The sequence below is a fragment of the Artemia franciscana genome, chromosome 20, assembly GCF_032884065.1.
Source record: "Artemia franciscana chromosome 20, ASM3288406v1, whole genome shotgun sequence".
Classification (NCBI taxonomy): Eukaryota; Metazoa; Arthropoda; class Branchiopoda; order Anostraca; family Artemiidae; genus Artemia; species Artemia franciscana.
Window position 1 is genome coordinate 15,048,356 of NC_088882.1, and position 19,403 is coordinate 15,067,758.

At 33.7% G+C, this 19,403-nt stretch overlaps 1 protein-coding gene across 2 annotated transcripts in view; it reads right to left on the reverse strand.

Moving 5' to 3' along the window:
• LOC136039797 (uncharacterized) overlaps window positions 1–19,403 on the reverse strand; it is a 52,268-nt gene that overhangs the window by 30,664 nt on the left and 2,201 nt on the right. Inside the window, exons 1-2 of one of the 2 annotated variants that reach the window (XM_065723675.1) lie at window positions 12,307–12,449; window positions 3,167–3,326 (exon numbers count right to left, since the gene is read on the reverse strand). The gene's annotated coding sequence lies outside the window, so the exon portion shown is untranslated. Of the gene's footprint in view, window positions 1–3,166; window positions 3,327–12,306; window positions 12,450–19,403 lie in introns of those variants that run through there. The other variant, XM_065723676.1, reaches the window with a different exon arrangement.

Here is a 19,403-nt window from a genome sequence, read left to right on the forward strand (position 1 = left end):
TGAAAAATAAAGAAGAAAAAGAAGAAAAACTAGGTGTTGGTGTGGTGCAAAGCCCCACACCAACAGCTAGTTATAAATATAAAGTACAGATATTTTCTTGTTCTTGTCTTCTAGATATATAAAAATAAGTTGTATGTATTTTTGTATGTTTGAGGGTTTGCATATGACGTCTGAAAAATAAAGAAGAAAAATAAAACTAAAAAAGAAAAAAAAGGAAAAAAGGGAAAAACCAAAAACAATAAAAAGAAAAAACCAAACAAACTAAAAAAGCTAAAAACTAAAAAAAAGAAAAAAAACTCAAAAAGGAAAAAATTAAAAAAAAGAAAACTAAAAAGACTAAAAACTAAAAAAAAACGAAAAAAAGAAAAAACTAAAAAAAAACTAAAAAAAAAAATAAAAAGGAGAAAAACTAAAAATAACGAAGAAAAAGAATAACTAAAAAAAGAAGAAAAAAACTAAAAAAAAGTAAAAAAAAACTAAAAAGAAAAAAGATAAAAACTAAAAAAAATTTAAAAACTAAAAAGAAGAAGAAAAAACTAAAAAAGAAAACAAATTAATAAAAAAAAGAACGCGGCATTCTTTGATAAGAAAATCTCCGCGTACTTAAGTTTGGGAGAGCCAATATGCAAAAAAATGTAGTGTTCCACTCCTCTTTCCAATTAAAAAAATGTCATTACTACAAACGCCATTTTGTACCCCAAAATTTGAAATTGGGCCAGTATGAGCCAATATGCACAGAAAATATAGTGTTCCACTCCCCTTTCCAGCTAACAAAATAATAACATTACAACAAACGCTATTTCGTACCCCAGATGTAAAATCGGGCCAGTATGACCCAATATACAAAAACAATGTAGTGTTCCACTTCCTTTCCAGCTAACAAAAGAATACCATTACGACAAACGCCATTTTGTACCCCAAATTTAAAACTGGGCCAGTATGAGCCAATATGCAAAAAAAAAACATGAATAGGTTAAAAAAAATCGTTCAGAAGTATTAGAAAGTCTAACACGGGTTCTTAAAAATTTAAGCATTAGGCTACCACGTGGCGGCACATAACCCATGAAAAAATGTATACCGTTTAAGTTGTATATACCGTACAATGATAAAATAACAACGTGGCAGAGCAATAAAGAGGTGATGTGGTAGTATTTCACCCTGTATTGAAGGAAAACAAAACCTTAATTTAAAATTAAAACAAACATTCATAATGTTACGGTGCTTTTGTTGTCATCAGAAGAAATACCCTTCTGAACATCCGATTGTTTGAACTCATGTTTGACTTGGACTTCAAATCTGATACCTTGTGCAACTATTGATTTCCGATCTATCACTAGTGTCTTTTTTGCAGTCCTTAATATTTTCTTTGAAATTCAGATGATTATGCAGCTCCAGCTGTAATTAACAATAAAAAAAATCAGTATTGAAAAACAATATCTTCTTCATTGAAAGCAATTAGAGGGATAGGTGGTGGGAGTGTTACCTATCTTTGGTATTTTCATTGAAAAATACCTTTTTTTGCCATCTCTTACAAAACAAATTAAGAAAACGAAATTGGTCCCCCACCCCTAGATTTTTAAACATACGTTTTGCCCCAATCCCAAAATATTTGTATGAGTTGGTGCCACTGAACTGTTTCTTACTTTTTATAGGCCCTGAACTGTCTAATTCAACGAAAGTTGGCCCTCATTCTATTCTGGGTTGACCTGATTACGCTGTTTGCCTCACTACCGAATTCATGCTTATTAATTTTTTAGATTATTTTGCAAAAGGCTCATATTCTTGACGGACAGAAACATCAAATTTCTTATGAAAACTTCAAGGTCAGTACTATGGGCCTTTTGGGACTAAGATCTGTTTTACAAGATTATTACCAGTAAACTGTGAAAAATATGATTAAGAATATAACCAATAGCTGATAAAGACTTGATCTATTTCAACTATTTTTCGCCAATTAAACCCAATTCTCAGTTTTAATCCGCCACTATGATTTAGGTTGAAAGTGTCCAGTTGTCTTTGTTGACACGTCATGTCTTGGGTGGTATTTTTTTTTATTCTATTATTTGGTTGTATATCTAACTTTAAATTGTACCATCTGATGTACATAATATATATTACTTATTTTTGTCATTACTATGAAACGTAAACGTAAACATACCTTTCTGGTCTTGCGGATGTTTCTTATCTTGCGTATGCTGACGACTTGCTTCTGATTAGCCGTTCCAAAAAGGGTCTTTCCAAAATGGTCTCTATAGTTTCTGATGCTTTCTCTGATATTGGTCTTTAAATTAATATAGATAAATGTGAGTTTCTTCCCTATAACTGTACTACTGCTACTCCCTTTCACTGTAATAACTTCACTATCCCTCTTGTTGATTGTATTCGTTGGCTTGGTATCTCTATTACTAACAATCTTTCGAGCTTACGTCAGCGTTTGTGATATAAGTAAAAAGATTCAGATTGGTTATGCAAAAATTGTTACAAATAGAGGGAAGTATAATAGACGTGCGCTGGCTAAACTTTATTCTACTTTCTGTGATCATTCTGTCCTTTATGCTTCAGGTCTTTTCCCCCTTCTTAATAATGGTAATTTAAAAATAATTCGGATAAATTATTTCAAATCTTGCAAAATTTCTTCTGTATCTTCCACCTTTGACAAAAACCGGACTCTTGTTAAAAAATTTTCAGTTCCTGATATAACTTTAAAGTTGGAGATTCTTCACAGACAACTCTCCAGTACAGCTTCTGCGCGCCTATCCCCTCACCATCGTCTTATCCGTTTTTTTCGCTGACTTTGTGTGTGTATTTGTTTTTCTATTTGTGTTTTTTGAATTAAATTTTTTGTGTGTATTATTTAATTTTTTGTATTAACGTAAAAAATTTCTATTGTCATTACTTTTCATTTTTTGTATGTTTTGCTTTTTTGTGTGTATTTAATTGTTTGTACTCCACATTTTAATACTTTTATAGTGTTGTTGTAAGTAAGAAATAAATTATTATTATTATTATTATTATAAAACATAGCACTTAGAAATAGCCAATTCATTGCTTTTCCAGTAACGTTTTTCAAAAATTGGAATGCAAGTCCTCGGGGGACTAGGAAGGTTAAGTCTCTGAATTCTACTTTATAATTATAAAAACGAAAAAGTAAAACTGAAGTTCCTACCTTGTAGAGATTAACGTCCTTCAAAACTTAGATTTTCGCTCAACAATATCTAGCCAAATAGAATTAAAATTTTCTTCATGAAAAAGAGATGCTTCTGGTAGCAAGCTTAGGATGTCCAATGTTTCGTTTAGTAAATCTGAACAAAGGTCTGAATCCTCTCCTATAAACAAAGTAAAAGAATATATACTATATCAAAAGGTATGGAATAGGTAAGGGTATAGTAATCTATACTACACCTTTGGTATACTATACCAATCTATAGCAAAGTAGAGGTATGTAATAGCAATATAGCAGGGAACAAGTAGGAAATACACACAGCTTTTATTTCTGCATGCTCATCTGAGGGTAGCGTAAAAACTCTACGACTCCCTTCTGAACCGAGAACACCTATCTTGATTAATTGCTAAATGGATCTTGATTTACATCTGCATATCCTTAAAACATTTCTTTACCAAATAATTATACCATTTTTTGCTGTCAATTAGGAGACAAAAGAAAACATGCTATAACCCAACGCATAAAGGGGGGATAATTGAGATTATAGAAAGCGATTAACTCTCAAAGTTGGTAAAATACAGAGCTATAGCACTGACAAAAAAGGCCATAGACGGGTCTTGAAAGTTGTCGACCAAAGAGCCACAGAATGTTTGCTTTCCTTTTATACGATGCATACTGAACATAACTAATTCCTTAGACCAGGATAACTTTCCCGTTATAAATAAAATGACACACTATAAAAATCAGCAACAATGAAAAAAGTTACTAATTCCGACGAAGCACTAAATAAAATAGCAAAGCCTTAATACTTTGGTTTTACAGCTTGAGACCATTAGAAAAGGAAAAGTAAAGAAAACTAGATAACAATATGAAAAAACAAATATAAAGAAGAAAAAAAAATTGGAGGAAAAAAAATTCAACGAATACTTCTCTGAATGATGCATAACAAAACGTACACACAGCTCAAAATGATACGATATGAGATAGGCTATTATCAACCTAATTGTAACAATATAATTAGTATATATTATTCAACTTCTAGTATTTTCAGCTGTATACTATGGGTTTTTCGTTGGTTCTCTCTCTCTCTCTTTTCGTTGGTAGATGATTTCGAATGTGAAACTTCTGGGTTTACTATTTTTTTTTTAATTAATGTCTCAATTAAAAGTTTTAATCACTATTATGTATTTTGTGTGCTTTCAATTTATTTTGGGTGTTTTCAATATAATTTGTGTGTTTTCAACTTATTTTATGTGTTTTTAATTTATTTTGTGTGTTTTCAATTTTTTTTTGTCTGTTTTCAGTTTACTTTTTGTGTTTTCAATTCATTTTCAATTCATTCAATTCATTCACGGGGATCGGACACACATTGTTACCCAACGCATACTTAATTGGAACAGCAGCAGACAATAAGAACTGTTGACCAAAGTAAATCGGAGACCAAGCATAGACACCAAAAGGCTGGAAAAAGGGAGTTGAAGCTTGAGTGTGCGCAATAGGAGAAATCATTCGAGAGGGTGTGGACAAAAGGACCCAACTTAGTGCTCTCTGATCAGGTTGCGGATCCATGCATGACTCCAATTTCAACAGGGTGGGACAATTCCGCCATTCGTGAAATATATGCTTAAGTTTTCGAATTTGGGCGTCTATATTGCAAGTTAATCTTAGGTCTCTAATTAGCAAACTGAAAAATTTGTTCGTAATTTTCACACCCGCCTACGTCTACTATTCGTTAATACTCGGTGCAAGTCAGACAGTTTGCAGGTTACCCCGTTATTTAACGGAATTCCTTGGGAATTTTAGTTCAGTTCTATTTTTGTGGCACTTGCACGTCGGCCAAGTGCCATGTGACGATCGCAATTTCTTTCCGTCCGTTGGTCGGTCGGTCTGTCAGTCCCCACTTTGCTAGTTCGGGCATTTCCAAATAAGCTAGGATTGGCAGGCGTATCAAGAGACAAGAACATATTAAATTAGAAATTGTCTCTTCCCCGATTCAACCATCTGGGGGGGGTGGAGGGAGTAGAGGAGGGACGGTTCATTCGGAAAGTAGAGAAAAAAAGGAGGTATTTTTAACTTATGAACGGGTGATTGGATCTTAATAAAATTTGATATTTAAAAAAACCTCATGTCTCAGAGCTCTTATTTTAAATCCCAACCGGATCTGTTGACATTGGGGGGAGTTGGAGGAGGAGCCCAGAAATCATAGAAAAACCTTAGAGTAGAGAGATCGGGTTGAAACTTGGTGGGAAGGATAAGCAAAAGTCTTGGATACGTAATTGACATAACCGGGCAGGATCCGCTCTCTTTGTGGGAGTTGGGGGGGGGGGGGGGGGGTTCCAGTGCTTTGGTAAATTCGGTGCTTCTGGACGTGCTAGGACGATGAAATTGATAGGCGTGCCAGGGACCTGGAAAAATTGACTTTTTAACAGTCATTTCCCAGATTCGGCCATATTAATTTTTCAAAGTAGGGAAATAAGAAAAAATTTCGTTCAAATTCAAGAAGTAGCGAACGCCTCTATTAATACGATTCCAATACTTATTTAAACTACAAAAAAGGTTATCTCCAACAAATCTAAACCGGTAAGATGTCTTTGTCCTCTACATTCGAACTGAGAAGAGACAAAATTCTGCCCGTAGTTCTAGGGAACTTTGCAAAAACTGGGTAAATTGGCTAGTACCTTCAGACCAAATGAACGTTATCAGCTTTTAAACTATAGAAAGTACCCTGAACGAGGTGAAGTTGGCTAAAATTAACTAAAGTAATGTAAGTAACAAATGTTTAGAAAAATTATCAAGGCGGCAAAGTAACTTGGTGTAGAAAGAGCATCTTCTAGCTTCTAGTGGTGATTTTGAACAAAGAGATACAGGAAAGATTCACAAAAGAGAGAAAATATAAAGTTTTATCAGTATTCAAAGTTATCTGATTTTCAAAAAGTTTAACTTCGTAGCTAGGACATTTTACTTAGAAAAAATGTTGGGATATTAGTAAAATCAAAACTTCAAAATAGAAAAAGAAAAGGGAGGAACTTATTTTTAGAAAATCAATGTCAGTTTCAGTTCTTAGAGGATCGTCGATCAATGTTGAAGAAAAAATTCTACCTTGTTTACAAAAAAAGTAACCCCTGAAATAACAACAAAATTGATGCGTCGGTAGAACTTTGGAAATTATTTCTAAATAAACAAATTAAATTTATAAGGAAGAAAGTTCATATCATTCTGGGTACTTTTCACACTGCTATTCGATTAAAATATAAATAGGCATCAAATCAAAAATTTCAAAAGATGACGCTGCAAATTTGACATTCGAAATCGACTTTTTCAAGATTGTTTCCATGAAATTTAGAAGAGATATGGAGTTTTGTTCTCCTGTTTTCAGAGATAATTAAATTTTCTGCAGAGTAATATAAAATTTTTCTCAAAAATTTTACTTTCCCAGGTAAGATAGTCTTGTTTTGGTACCATGTAAAACAGGAGGAAAAAATAATTTTTATAGAGAACTATTGCAAATTTTTAAAACTATCAATTAAAAACCCCGTTCTGTTTCAAGACTCTCATACAAAAAAAAATCGAGTTTGTATCTCTTATCACTTCGGAAGTACAGACCGATGATCATTAGAAAAACAAAACAAAGAACAAGCTGTAAAAGCAGTAGTGGCGCTCCACCCCACAATTGTCCAAAGACAATCGATCTTGGCAAGAGAACCGGTTTCATTTGTTGTCATTTGTTATTTACTATCCAACTGTTTTGTTGCAGTTTTCGTAATAAGTCGCGGGAAATTTTCTCAATAGAAATAAAACAACTAAGGCCCTTTCCCTAAATGCCAAAAACACATTATTTGTCAAGATACACAATATAGGAAGAGGAACCAAGAAATTTTTAAGAAAAAAATAAATCAAAAGCGGCATTGTTCATAAGAAATATAACAGTAAAGAGAAAAAGAACAACAAAGATGCAGAACAGATGCTGTTAAATTATTAGAGGCAGCACTGCCTCTGTAGATTTTTGTGTTATTTATTTCCGTGAAAATTCTCGTGTTGTTTACGTGACCATCGAAAACACGACCGCTTTATAAGGTTTTTTATTGTTTTTTTTTGTGTTTTGTTTCTTGTTTTTTTTTTACTTACGAAACAGCCAGGTTTGTCATTTTATGAGGAAACAAAACAGCGTGAAAATTAAAGAGTATAAGATAACATGAAATTTTAAAAGTGTCAATTGTGATCTGTACAGTTTATAAATTAAAAATTTTGTTTTGATTAATTGAACAATGAGAAGATGCTATCAACACAACTAAAATTCTACCCATGAGCTTCAACTTGCTAGGTCAGATACTTAAGACAAAGATAATCACGCATAGCGAAAGGAAGAAAAGGACATTTTCTGCTCTAAAAAAAAAAAACTAAAAAAAAAACTAAAAAAGAAAAAACTAGAAAAAAAGAAAAAATAAGAATAAAGAAAAAAGGAAACTAAAAAAAGAAGAAAAAAACTAGAAAATTTAAACAAAAGTAAAAAATAAAAAAAAAGAAAAAACAAAAAACTGAAAAAAATAAATAAAAAACTAAAAAACAAAATAGAAAAAACTAAAAATGAAAAAAAAGAAGAAAAAAAACTAAACAAGAAAAAACTAAAAAAGAAAATAAAAACTAAAAAAAGAAAAAACTGAAAAAAAACAAAAGTAAAAAAAGTGAAAACTAAAAAACTAAAGAAAGAAAACTAAACAATAGCTAAAATGAAAAAAAGCAAAAAGGTAAAAAGAAAAAAAAAACTAAAAAAAAGAAAAACAAAAATGAAATAATAAATAAAATAAAAAACTAAAAACAACTAAAAAAGAGAAAAAACTGAAAAAAAGAGGAAAAAGAGAAAAAAAAGAAAAAACACAGCTCAATATCAATCATTAAAAAAACATAAAAAAACATGTTAATACAGATTGTATTATTGAATACTTGATTAATATAGAGTGGTATAGAAAATGGAATAGAACTATCTATATTCACAGGTGGGACACAGGGACACAACTACAATGGCGCGTAACTAATATGGTGCGTCACGACTTACGCGCACGGGGGTGGGGGGGGGCTTGGGGATCCCAGAGATCCAGAGATTTGTTTAGGTTAAGTGGGTAGAAATAACGTCATGTGTAAGCAAAATTTGATATTTTCAAAAATGTATAGAATTATGTTCAGACCTGATACAGAGAAGAAAATATGACCGTAAGTATGGATTGATGCACAGCTCCAGAGACTTGTACAGGGTAAGTGGGGATGTGCAAGGTCATATGTAAACAAAATATGTACAAAAAGTATAAAATGATGCAAAGAACAAAAAGAGACAGTAAAAGAATTTATTCACACTTCCAGATAATTGTACAGGGTATGTGGTGATAAGTGATGTCATACGGAAACGAAAATTTGATTTTTTCAAAAATGTATAAAATTACGTTTCCAGCTAACAAAAGCATACCATTGCGACAAACACCATTTTGCACTCCAAATTTAAAATCAAGCCAGTATGGACCAATATGCACGGAAAATGTAGTGTTCCACTCCCCTTTCCAGCTAACAAAAGAATACTATTACGAATAAAGCCATTTTGTACCCCCAATTTAAAATCTGGCCAGTATGAGCCAATATGCACAGAAAATGTAGTGTTCCTCTCCCTTTTCCAGCTAACAAAAGAATACCATTACGAAAAAAGCCATTTTGTACCCCCAATTTAAAATCGGGCCAGTATGAACTAATATGCACAGAATAAGTAGTGTTCTACTCCCAAAACCGGCAAACAAAAGAATACCCTTACGATAAAAGCTATTTTTTACCCCAAATTTAAAATCGGGCTAGTTTGAACCAATATGCACAGAAAATGTAGTGCTCCACTCCTCTTTCCAGCTAGCAAAAGTCATGCATTTGAAATCGGGCCGGTACGAAAATGCACAGAAAATATAGTGTTCCACTCCTCTTTCCGGCAAAAAAAAAGAATACCATTACGACAAAAGCCAGTTTGTACTCCCAATTCAATAATAGCACAGTTCTATTCTCCTTTCTAGCTAACAAGAGAACTTGAACAAAAACCATTTAGTACTCCAAATTTAAAATTGGGCCAGTGTGAGCCAATATGCCAAAAAAACATGAATAGGATAAAAAAAATTGTTCAGAAGTATTAAAAAGTCTAACGAGGGGTCTTAAATATTCGAGAATTAGTCTGCCACGTGGCGGCACAAAACCCTTGAAAAAATGCACAACGTTTAATTTGTATTTACCGGACTAAATAAATGTAGGTAAGAGATATATTTTACCGTACCGGTAAAAAGACAATGTGGCAGAGCAATAAAAAGGTGATAAGGTAGTTTTCACCCTGTATTGAAGGAAAACAAAACTTAATTTAAAATCAAAACGACATTCTTAATGTTACGGTACTTTTGTTGTCTTCAGCAGAGATACCCTTCTGAACTATACCATAAACTAGATGTATCGGTATATACTATACCAAAAGGTATGGTATATGTAAGGGTATAGTAATCTATACTATACCTTTGGTATACTATACCAATCCATAGCAAAGTAGAGGTATGTAATAGCAATATAGCAGGGAACAAGTACGAAATACACATAGCTTTCATTTCTGTATACTCAGCTGAGGGTAGTGTAAAAACTCTATGACCACCTTCTGAACCAAGAACACCTAACTTGATTAGTTGCTAAATGGATCTTATTTTGCAGGTGCATATCATTAAAACATTTTTTTACCAAACAAGAATGCATTTTTTGCTGTCAATTAGGACACAAAAGAAAACTTGCTATACCCCACCGCATAAAGGGGGGATAGTTGGAATTATAGAGAGCGATTAACTATCAAAGGGGGTAAAATATAGATCTATAGCACTGACCAAAAGGTCAAAAACGGATCTTGAAAGTTCTTGACCAAGAGGCACAGAACATTTCCTTCCCCTTTATACGATGCATAATGAGCATAAATAATTCCTTAGACCAGGATAACCTTCCATTTATAAATAAAATGACACACTATAAAAATCAGCAACAATGAGAAAAATTACTAATTCCGACGAAGCACTGAATAAAATAGCAACGCCTTAATACTTTGGCTTTACAGCTTGAGACCATTAGAAAAAGAAAAGTAAAGAAAACTAGATAACAATATGAAAAAAATAAATATTAGCAATAAAAAAAAACCAAATCTGAGGAAAAAAAAACTTTACTGAATACTCCTCTGAATGATGCATAACAAAATGTACACACAGCTCAAAATGATACGATATGAGATAGGCTATAACTAACCTAATTGTAACAATGTAATTAGTATATTTTATGCAACTTCTAGTATTTTCAGTTGTATGCTATGGGTTTTTCGTTGGTTCTCTCTCTCTCTTTTCGTTGGTAAATGATTTCGAATGTGAAACTTCTGGGTTTACAATTTTTTTGAATTACTGTCTCAATTAAAAGTTTTAATCACTATTATGTATTCTGTGTGTTTTCAATTTGTTTTGGGTGTTTTCAATGTAATTTGTGTGTTTTCAATTTATTTTGGGTGTTTTCAATTTACTTTTTGTGTTTTTAATTCATTTTGTGTGTTTTTAATTTGTTTAAAGCACCCTTCACTATGGGGATCGGACACACATTCGTACATAATGCATTCATAACTGGAACAGTAGCAGACAATAAGAATTGTTGACCAAAGGAAATTGGAGACCAAGCGTAGACACCACAAGGCTGGCAAAAGGGAGTTGAAATTTGAGTGCACGCAGTAGGAGAAAGAATTCGAGAGGGTGTGGACAAAAGGACCCATCTTAGTGCTCTCCGATCAGGTTGTAAATCCATGCGTGACTCCGATTTCAACAGGGTGGGACAAGTCCGCCATTCGTGAAATATATGCTGAAATTTTCAAATTTGGGCGTCTATATTGCAAATTTGCCTTAGGTCTCTAATCAACAAAATGAAAATTTTGATCGTTATTTTCACATCCGCCTACGTCTACTGTTCGTTAATACTCGGTGCAAGTCAGACAGTTCGCAGGTTACCCCGTTATTTAACGGAATTCCTAGGGGATATCGGTACAGCTCTATTTTTATGGCGCTTGTCTGTCGGCCAAGTAGTTCGGAGAGTAGAGAAAAAATTAGTTATTTTAACTTCTGTACGGGTGATCGGATCTTAATGAAATTTGATATTTAGGAGGACCTCACGTCTCAGACCTCTTATCTTAAATCCCGACCGGATCTGTTGGCATTGGGGGGAGTTGGAGGAGGAAACCAGATATCTTAGAAAACGCTTAGAGTGGAGAGATCGGGATGAAACTGTGTGGGAAGAATACGCACAAGTCCTAGATGCGTGATTGACATAACCGGACTGGATCTGCTCTCTTTGAGGGAGTTTAGAGGGGATTTCCAGTGCTTTCGTGAGTTCGGTGCTTCTGGACGTGCTAGGACGATGAAAATTGATAGGCGTGTCAGGGACCTGCAAAAATTGACTTGATAACAGCCATTTCCCAGATTCAACCATCTGGGGGAAGTGGGCTGGAGCGATGACAAATCGTGAAAACTGAGGTATGTTTATCTTACGAATGGGTGATCGGATCTAAATGAAACTTGATATATAGAAAGATATCGTCTCAAATGTTCCATTTTCAATTCGGATCAGATCTGGGGACATTGGGGGGTGGAGGGGGAAACGCAAATCTTAAAAACCAGAAATCTTGGAAAACGCTTAGAGTGGAGAAATAGGGATGAAACGTGATGGGAAGAATAAGCACAAGTTCTAGATACCTAATTTATATAACCGGATCAGATCAAATCTCTTTGGGGGAGTTGAGGGGATTTCTAGTACTTTAATGACTTCGAGAATAAGCAAAATTTCACGTGTCTATATTACTTTTAGGTTCCGACATCGTCACAAGTGCCATATGAGCTCTTGACTCTTGTTTTTCAAAGTAGTGAAATAGAAAAGAGGTTTCGTTCAGTTCAAGAAGTAGCGAACGCCTCTATTCATACGATTCCGATACTTATTCAACCTACACGATTTCCTAAAAAAAATTATAACCGACAGTTCTAAACCGGTATGATGGGAACTGAGAAGAGAAAAAAATTCTGCCCGTAGTTTTAGGAAACTTTGCAAAAACTGGGTAAATTGGTTATTACCTTTTAGTACTTTCAGACGAAATGAACGTTATCAGCTTCTACACTAAAGAAAGTATCCTGAACGAGATGAAGTTGGCCAAAATTAACTAAAGCAATGTAAGTAACTAAACCTTGAGGAAAATTATCTAGAGGGCAGAGTAACTTGGTGTATCAAGAAAGTATCTCCTAGCTTCGAATGGTGATTTTGAACGAAGAGATACAGGAAAGATTCACGAAAGAGAGAAGACATAAAGTTTTATCAGTATTCAAAGTTATCTGATTATCAAAAAGTTTAACTTCGTAGCTAGGACATTTTACTTCGAAAAAATGTTGGGATATTAGCAAAATCAAAACCTATGTTGAAGAAAAAATCAAAACAAAAAAAAATCAAATCAAAAACCATGTTGAAGAAAAAATTCTACATTGTTTACAAAAAAAGTTACCCTTGGAATAACAACAAAATTGATGCGTCATTAAAACTTTGGAAATTATTTCTAAGTGAATGCATTAAATTTATACGGAAGAAAGTTCATATCATCCTCTGTAATTTTCACAGTGTTATTCGATTAAAATACAAATAGGCATCAAATCAGAAATTTCAAAAGACGACACTGCACACTTGTGCTGAGCTGATGCACAGAATAAAAAAGGACTGTGGATTGATACACATTTCCAGATTTGTACAGGATAAGTGAGGATGAGCAACGTCATATGTAAACAAAAACTTAATCTGCTGAAAAAGCATAAAATTAAGTGCACACCTGATGCACAGAACAGAAAGGGACAGTAATCAAGAATTAATTAACACTTCCAGATATTTGTATAGGGTATGTGGGGATGAGTGACGTCATAAGGAAACACAAATTTGATCTTTTCAAAAATGTATAAATGTTTCCAGTTAACAAAAGCGTTCCATTGCGACAAACACCATTTTGTACTCAAAATTCATTTGAAAATGTAGTGTTCCACTCCCCTTTCCAGCTAAAAAAAGAATACCATTACGAAAAAAGCCATTTTTTACCCCATATGTAAAATCAGGCCAGTATGAGCCATGTTGCAAAGTAAATGTTGTGTTCCAATAACCTTTCTAGTAAACAAAAGAGAGACATTACGACAAAAGCCATTTTGCACTCCAAATTTAAAATCGAGCCAGTATGAGCCAATATGCACAGAAAATGTAGTGCTCCACTCCCCTTTCCAAATGGCAAAAGAATACCATCACGACAAAAGCCATTTTTAACCCCAATTTAAAATCAGGCCAATATGAGCCAATATGCACAGAAAATGTAGTGCTCCACCCCCCTTTCAAGATGGCAAAAGAATACCATCCCGACAAAAGCCATTTTGTATCCCCAATTTAAAATCGGGCCGGTAAGAGCCAAAACGCACTGAAAATGTAGGTTTCTACTCCCCTTCCCGGCTATAAAAAAAATGCCATTACTAAAAAAGCCTTTTTGTGCTCCGAATTCAAAATCGGGCCAGTAGAAGCCATAATGTACAGAAAATGTAGTTTTCCTCTCCCTTTTCCAGCTAACAAAATAACACCATTACAATAAACACCCTTTTGTACCCCAGATTTAAAATCAAGCCAGTAAGAGCCAATGCGCAAAAACAATATAGTGTTCCACTCCCCTTTCCAGCTAACAAAACAATACAATTACGACAAACGCCATTTTGTACCCCAAATGTATAATCGGGCCAGTATGAGCCAATATGAAAAAATGTAGTGTTCCGCTCCTCTTTCCAGTTAAAAAAAAAAAATCATTACGACAAACGCTATTTTGTATATTAGATGCTGATTCAGAGATGCTGATTAGGTCATTAGATGACCTAGCTTCAACTTTCTAGGTCAGATACTTAAGACACAGATAATCACACATAGCGAAAAGAAAAAAAAGACAATTTCTACGCTTTGCAAAAATTTACTAGGCTTGAAACTGAATCAAATTAGGAAGCCACGGTCGTCCCCATGATTTAAAATCTTACAGCTAAATAGATTTAGGAAGTGGAAGTAAATTGATTATGATAGATAAATTTTTTAGCCACAAAATATTATATGACAGAAGGGTTCCCCTTTCCCTCTACCTGTGGAGTCTTAACGGTAGTGGGTGGCAAACTGGAGTAGCACGATCTGTATAATCATATCGGACTGATTTTTGTGCCCACAATTTATTTAGCACAAGAGTACTTTACAAGAGCAATCTTTTGATTCGTAATGGCCCGATTTTAAATTAGGAATACAAAATGGTGTTTGTCATTGGTACAAAAACCATTTTGTCGCAATTACAAACACAATGGTGTTTGAAGCAATGGTGTGCGTTTTATAGATGCTATTAAAAAGCTAACAAAAGAATACCATTACGACAAAAGCCATTTGGTACCCCCAATTTAAAATAGGCCAGTGTGAGCACAGAAAATGTAGTGTTCCACTCCCATTTCTAGCTAACAAAAGCATACCATTGCGACGAACACCAATTTGTACTCCAAATTTCAAATAGGACAAGTTTGAGTCAATATACACAGAACATGTAGTGTTCCACTCCCCTTTCTAGTTAACAAAAGCATACCATTGCGACAAACACCATTTTATACTCAAAATTTAAAATCGAGCTAACAAAAGCTAAAAAAAAAAGAATACCATTACGACAAAGCCATTTTGTACCCCCAATTTGAAATCGGGCCAGTAGGAGCCAATAAACAGAAAATGTAGTGTTCCACTCTCCTTTCCAGCTAACAAAAGAATACCATTACGACAAAAGCCATTTTGTACTCCAAATTTAAAATTGGGCCTGTATGAGCCAATTTGTACAGAAAATGTAGTGTTCCACTCTCCTTTCCAGCTAACAAAAGATTACCATCACGAATAAAGTCATTTTGTACTCCAAATTTAAAATCGTGCCAGTAAGAGCCAACATGCAGAGAAAATGTAGTGTTCCACTCCCCTTTCCAGCTAACCAAAGAGTAACATTACGAAAAAAGCCATTTTGTATTCTAAATTTAAAATCGGGCCAGTGTGAGCCAATAAGCACAGAAAATGTAGTGTTCCTCTCCCTTTTCCAGCTAACAAAAGCACACCATTGTGACAAACACCATTTTGCACTCCAAATTTAAAATCGTGCCAATATGAGCCAATATGCACAGAAAATGTAGTGTTTCACTCCCCTTTCCGGCTAACAAAAGAGTACTATTACGGGAAACTTCATTTTCATTTTCACCCAAATTTAGAATAGGGCCAGCATGAGCCAATGTGCAAAAAAATACAGTGTTTCACTCTCTTTCCAGCTAACAAAAGAATACCATTATGACAAACGCCATTTTGTACACCAAATTTAAGATCATGCCAGTAGGAGCCACTAAGAAAAAAAATGCTTATTTTTTGTAATAAGCAAAACTCCTCTTTCCAGTTAAAAAAAATATCATTACAACAAACGCCATTTTGTACCCCAAATTTAGAATCGGGCCAGTCTGAGCCAATATGTACAGAAAATGTAGTGTTCCACTCCCCTTTCCATCTAACAAAAAATAATACTATTACGACACAAGCCATTTTGTATTCCAAATTTAAATTCGGGCCAGTTTGAGCCAATATGCACAGAAAATATAGTGTTCCACTCCCCTTTCAAGGTAACAAAATAATACCGTAACGACACAAGCCATTGTGTACCCCAAATTTAAAATACGGCCAGTATGAGCCATAATCCACAAAAAATGTAGTGTTCCACTCCCCTTTCCAGCTAACAAAAAAATACCATTTAGACAAAAGCCATTTAAGATTAAATTTTGTGTTTGGCCAGTTTGAGCCATTATGCGATAAAATGTAGTGTTCCACTACCCTTTCCAGCTAATAAAGGAAGACCATTACGACAAACGCCATTTTGTACCGCAAATTTAATATTGGGCCAGTATGAGCCAATATGCAAAAAAAAATGAATGGGATAAAAAAGTCATCCAAAAGCATTAGAAAGTCTAACGAGGGGTCTATTAACGAGAGGTCTAACGTTGTGCGACTATTAATTTCCGATTTATCACTAGTGTCTCTTTTTGCAGTCCTTACTATTTTCTTTAAAATTCAGCTAATTATGCAGCTTTGGCTGAAATTAACATTAAGAAGATCAGAATTGAAATACAAAATCTCCTTCATTGACAGCAATTAGATGGAATGGTGGTTGGAATGTTACCTTTTTTTGGTATTTCCTTGAAAAACATCCTTTTTTGCAATCTCTTATAAAAACAAATTAAGAAAAACAAAATTGCCGTCCCATCCCTAGATTTTCTAACATGTATTTTGCCCCACTCCCCAAAATATTTTTATGAGCTGGTGCCACTGAACTCTTTCTTACTTTTTATAGGCCGGGGACTGTTTAATTAAACGAAAGTTGGCCCTCATTCTATTCTGAGTTGATCTGACTAATCTGTATTTACTTCACTACCGACAGAGAAGAAAACGGTTTATTCTATTAATCTTTTAGATCATTTTGCAAAGGCTCATATTCCTGACAGACAGTAACATCAAATTTCTTATGAAAACTTCGAGGTTAATATTATGGGCCTTTTGGGACTAAGATCTGTTTCACAAGATTATTACCAGTAAACTGTGAAAATTATGATTAAAATATAACAATTAGGTGATATAAACTTAATCTATTTCAACTATTTTTCGCCAATTTAAACCCAATTCTCAGTTTTAATCAACCACTATGATTTAGGTTGAAAGTGTCCAGTTGTCTTTGTTGACACGTCATGTCTGATGTGGTATTTTTTTATAGTATTACTAGCTGTTGGGGTGGCGCTTCGCGCCACCCCAACACCTAGTTGGTGGGGGCGCTTCGCGCCCCCCCCCCCAAGCCCCCCCGCGCGCGTAAGTCGTTACGCGCCATTGTAGTTGTGTATATATATATATATATATATATGTTTTTAACTACGTAAAACTTGCGAATATACAACATTCTTTGCTGTCCCATTGTCTGTGCATATAAATAGATTTTCAGGTTTACCGACTCTTGAACATGCAACATATAATGGTCCGTAGGAAAACAATCCGTATTCAGATCTATACCTCATGATTCTAATGATTGCCCTTGAGCTTTGTTGATGGTGATTGCTAATCGACCATTCCCTGAGTCGCCATCGTCATTTATATATCCCCCTGTTTACCCCGGCGTCCCCTTTGCAGTTATGTCCCTGTGTCCCGGTCGTCATTTATATTCCCTGTGTCCCGGTCGTCATTTGTGTCCCGGTGTTCCAGTCTGTGATTTCTCTTTGAGTGTCCCGGGCGTCATGTATATTCCTTGTGTCCCGGTGTCCCGGTCGTCATTTATATCCCCCTGTGCCCCCCGGCGTCCCCATTGTAGTTGTGTCCCTGTGTCCCGGTCGTCATTTATATTCCCTGTGTCCCGGTCGTCATTTGTATCCCGGTGTCCCGGTCTGTATATACATTCGTTTTTTAGTTTTGTTTTTCTCCTTTATTTTTTTCCTTTTTTCTTTTTTTTCTTTTTTAGTTTATTTAGATTTTTAGATTTTTTAGTTTTTTTATTAGTTTTTAGTTTTTTTGTAGTTTTTACCATTTTTTTAGTTTTTTTAGTTTTTTTTTTTTACTTATGTCCTGGTCGTCATTTATACTCCCTGTGTCCCGGTCGTCATTTGTGTCTCGGTGCTTTGTTGATTGCTAATTTATATTATATTTATATTTATATTTTTTATATTTATTAATATTTTTTTAGTTTTCTTTTTCTCTTATTTTTCAGTTTTTTCCTTTTTTTTAGTTTTTTCTTTTTTAGTTTTTAGTTTTTTTTTAGTTTTTTACCTTTTTTTAGTTTTTTTAGTTTTTTTAGTTTTTTAGCTTTTTTAGTTTTTTTATTAGTTTTTAGTTTTTTTTTTAGTTTTTGCCTTTTTTTAGTTTTTTCAGTTTTTTTTAGTTTTTTGTTTTTTACCTTTTTTTAGTTTTTTTTAGTTTTTTAGCTTTTTTAGTTTTTTTCTTTTTAGTTTTTTTTGTAGTTTTTACCTTTTTTAGTTTTTTTTCTTCTTTTGTATTAGTGTGAAATAATTCAGACGTCATATGCGGACAAACACGACGTCACTCGACAGACAGATATAACCCAGAAAACAACTTATTTTTATATATATTTATTCATATTTTTTTAGTTTTCTTTTTCTCTTTTATTTTTCAGTTTTTTCCTTTTTTTTAGTTTTTTTCTTTTTTAGTTTTTAGTTTTTTTTAGTTTTTTACCTTTTTTTAGTTTTTTTTAGTTTTTTTAGTTTTTTAGCTTTTTTAGTTTTTTTATTAGTTTTTATTTTTTTCTAGTTTTTGCCTTTTTTTATTTTTTTCAGTTTTTTTTTAGTTATTAGATTTTTACCTTTTTTTAGTTTTTTTTAGTTTTTTAGCTTTTTAGTTTTTTTTTTTCTTTTTAGTTTTTTTTTGTAGTTTTTACCTTTTTTAGTTTTTTTCTTCTTTTGTATTAGTGTGAAATAATTCAGACGTCATATGCGGACAAACATGACGTCACCTGATCCATCCACAGATCCACACACAGACAACTTATTTTTATATATATAGATTTGGTTGTGTATATAACTTTAAATTGTACCATCTGATGTACATAAAATATATTACTTATTCTTGTAATTTGAATGAAATCCTCTCCTATAAATAAAGTAAAGGAATATATACTATACCCAAAGATATGGTACAGAGAAGGGTATACTATACTATAGATATACAAGATATAGATATACTATATCTATACTATACCTTTAGTATACTATACCAATCTATAGCAAAGTAGAGGTATGTAATAGTAATGAAGGAGGGAAGAAGGAGGAAATACTCACAGCTCTTATTTCTGCATGCTCATCTGAGGGTAGCGTGAAAACTCTACGACTACCTTCTGAACCAAGAACACCTATCTTGATTAATTGCTAAATGGATCTTGATTTGCATGTGTATATCCTTAAAACGTTTCTTTACCAAACAATTATGCCTTTTTTGCTGTCAATTAGGAGACAAAAGAAAACATGCTATACCCCACCGCATAAAGGGGGGATAGTTGGGATTATAGAGAGCGATTAACTGTCAAAGGGGGTAAAATATAGAGCTTTAGCACTGACCAAAAGGGTCATAT